This window comes from Neomonachus schauinslandi, chromosome 9 (genome assembly GCF_002201575.2).
Source record: "Neomonachus schauinslandi chromosome 9, ASM220157v2, whole genome shotgun sequence".
Lineage (NCBI taxonomy): Eukaryota > Metazoa > Chordata > Mammalia > Carnivora > Phocidae > Neomonachus > Neomonachus schauinslandi.
The window spans coordinates 20159945-20163380 of NC_058411.1; the positions used below are offsets into that span (position 1 = coordinate 20159945).

General features: G+C 36.4%; 1 pseudogene; it reads right to left on the reverse strand.

The window, feature by feature from the left end:
* Window positions 1-1187: 1187 nt before the first annotated feature.
* Window positions 1188-2598, reverse strand: LOC110571492 (annotated as a pseudogene).
* Window positions 2599-3436: the final 838 nt, after the last annotated feature.

Genomic DNA, 3436 nt, shown 5'->3' on the forward strand with positions numbered 1-3436 from the left:
TGGGTAATTTAGAAGGTGGACTTTCAAGAATTCTGAGGCACAATTACAAGAGAGTAAAAGTTCTTGTGCAATCTACAGTAAATGTAGCAAAGAAAATTAAGACGTAAAAAAACAAGGGGAAGTTCATTGTAAAAACATCAAAATACTTCTACGTAAGGTATTTTGCTTTCACCTTTAGATAAGTTGAAGAGAAAAATCACTCATTTTAAAATAAAAAAATAATTTTGTTTGGTCTGTCTATTGAACACCTTAAAACTTTTAAATTTTTAATTGCAGTAGACAATAATTTAAAATTAAGGAAAAAAAAAACAAAAGTGGGTACTGATCCCCATGACAAAAAGTCCCCAGCACACTGTCGATTTCCCTTAATATACTTACCTTGCATTGTCACTGAAGATACTGCTAAGAGAAACCTTTCTGTTTTTAAGCCAGAGGACATAATGGAGCTCAAGTGACCAGATTTTAATTTTGAGAAATAAAACAAACTCTGAAAGCATTTTAAGCCATAAGTAATTTCAAGTGAATAGGAACAATAAGTATTTCTGCGTGTCATGCAGAAATAAGCATTCATTTGTTACTCAAAAGAAAATTTTATGCAGTGTTTGAACATCTCAAGGCAAATAAATGTTCACTTAAATTCACAATATCTCTGTTGGTCTTTCAACCAGAGAAATATACTTCTGAAGCTTTCTTCAATTTGTTCCTCATTAACTATGATTTAACTTTGTCTGCACTACCATATGTGATAACTGGGTTTTTAAATGATATCACATAAAGCTTCTTAAAATATTAAGATAAACATCTTGAAATAGATGTTTTTCTCATCAGTAATCCCAGTAAAGAGAGGAACTGGTTTTACACTTTTGCTCAAAATCATGTGTCAGGCAAGGAGAAATAACACGTCTTTCCTTCTACAATTCTCAAGACTTTTCTTCATTAAATGTAGTGGTACAAAAAGCAAAACTGAGTAAGAGAGAGAAAGATTCTAAGACACTCTGAGCATAGGGAATTTCAAAATAAGTTTCCAGTTGGCTTTTTCAACTAGTTTTACCTTTTCTGATAAGAATCACTTTGACATAGATTAACATAAACAGGTGGACTCCTTTTCCCAGAATAATATAAACAGATTGTTTCCAACTACTTTACCACAGTCTTGCCTCCATGCCCAAAGTTCAGGCAAGCCTAGGTTATCCTGTCTTCAGTCAATAGACAGTTCATATTTGGAAATGAAAAAAAAACAAGAGTTCAAATTAGGAAACAAAGTATTTTGTCATAGCTGAAATGGTTTTAAGTGAAGCAAATGGTTGTAAATAATGAATGATAGAGCATATATTTTGGGACATTATGGCTTAAAATACTATTTACTTTTAATTTCACAAATAAACACAGCTGTATTGTTCTGAAAAGCAATGAAAGGCATGCACCTCCACTAGCAGATTTAGCATTTCTGACCAAGTAAGACACCAACTTCTTAAAAAATATGCTTCATGCACAGTACTGATTTTTTTTTAAGATGTAAATTTTAATACATTATTTCTTTTTTGAACTTGAACGGGAACCAGAATGGGATGATCCAGAAGATGACCTGTGGTGCCTGGGTAAAGTAGTGGTGTTCCGAGGGGTTGGCCCTGGGCTCAGGGTTGTTTAGTGTTTTCACCAATCACCTGGCTTTCGGGTGACCGTGATCTTTTTCGTCTTTTTTTGCGATCACCAGATGAAGAAGATCTAGAACGACTTCTCTTTCTGTTCCTCTCAGGAGATGATGATGAACTTGAATAAGATCTTTTTCATGGGGAAGAAGAGCCCCTGTGGGACCTGGAGCTGGATCTTGATTTCGACCCACAAGATCTCAAACGTTCTCTGGAACTGGAACGAGATCTTGACTGCGAACTGGAAGAACTTCTTGAATGGGACCTTGACCTAGACCTTGAACTTGAGGGGGAGGATGAGTGTGATGACGATCGTGAATGTGAAGATCGAGACTTTGAGCGACTTCGTCTATTAGATTTCTTTTTATTACTATCTTCTTCTTCACTGGCATCAAGATTATATTTTGATAGATCAGCATCATCTTCATCCTCATCTTCATCTAATTTATATTTGGAAAGATCTTCATCCTCATCCTCTTCTTCTCCCTCAGATTCTTTATCTTCAACTTCCTTTAAAATAGATGCAGGACCAACGGCCTTCCCTCTGTATTTTTTCTTTTTACGTCCGAACTCAGCATATTCACCATCAGATTCTTCTCTTTCTATATATTCAACATTTTCTCTTTCATTAAAACCACCACCATAGCCTGTTCTTTCTTCTAACTTAGCATACTTTGGAGTATTACACATGTTACACTCGATCTTCTGACCCAATTCACATTACTGCATGTTTCGCACTGCCAGTCATTAGCACTAAAAAGGCCTCGGCTCTTTTCTGCAAGTGTCTTTGCTATTTCACTACCCCCAGCTTTCATCATCTTAGCCTCAGTTGTTTTCTCCCGACCACATCTATTATAGCTGGTTCTTCTGGCAAAGTCTACATTTCCACATTTTTTTTGTCAGGGCAAATCCAGTCACCGTCACTGACTCGGAAATTCTTGGTCGACATCTGGACGCCGCCACCACAGTCACCCGCAGCTACTCCAACTCCCAATTTAAAAGAACTTTACTGATACATTATTCCTTCAGCCTGGATAGCCAGATGGTTTTTCCAGATTATGTTATCACAAAATACAGGCTGCCAATTTTCCTGTAAAATAACTGTCAATCTTTTAAATATGAAATATCAATACCATTTTTTCAATGTTATAGCAAAATACAATGTGCCAATTGGCAAGGTAGGTGATGGATCCCATTGTTTTATTCTTTACTGGTTGTCATAAATGAAGTGAACTGAAATGTATAAAAAGTGCTTGTAAACACTGAAATGCTATTCAAATAAAAGATTTGTTTGGGTTTCCTTCTGTTGGTCTCATTGGTTATTGAGTTATAAAGTTGCTAATAATTTTAGGTACCTCTATTTTTTTCACAAGAACATTTATTAAAATGCTTAGCTTTGGGGGTGCCTGGGTGGCTCAGTCAGTTGAGCATCCAGCTCTTTATTTCTGCTTGGGTCATGATCTCAAGGTCCTGGGTTCAAGCCTCACATCAGGCTCTGCACTCAGCGGGAAGTCTGTTTGTCCCTCTCCCTCTGCTCTTTCCTCCCCATCCCCACTCATGCATGCGCTCTCTCTCTCTCTCTCAAATAAATAAATATTTTTTTAAAAATGCTTAGCTCTTTAAAAACCTGTAAATGAGAAAGGTAATTTTATTAACCCAGACAGTGCAGTGTGAGCTTATGAGAAGCTTAAGATTTGGTGCTATCCTCAGATGAGATATTTGTTTATTAGACTGAGATGCTTAGCAGAAAAGATGAGAGGAGCATATCCTGGGTTAAGGTTTTTTAG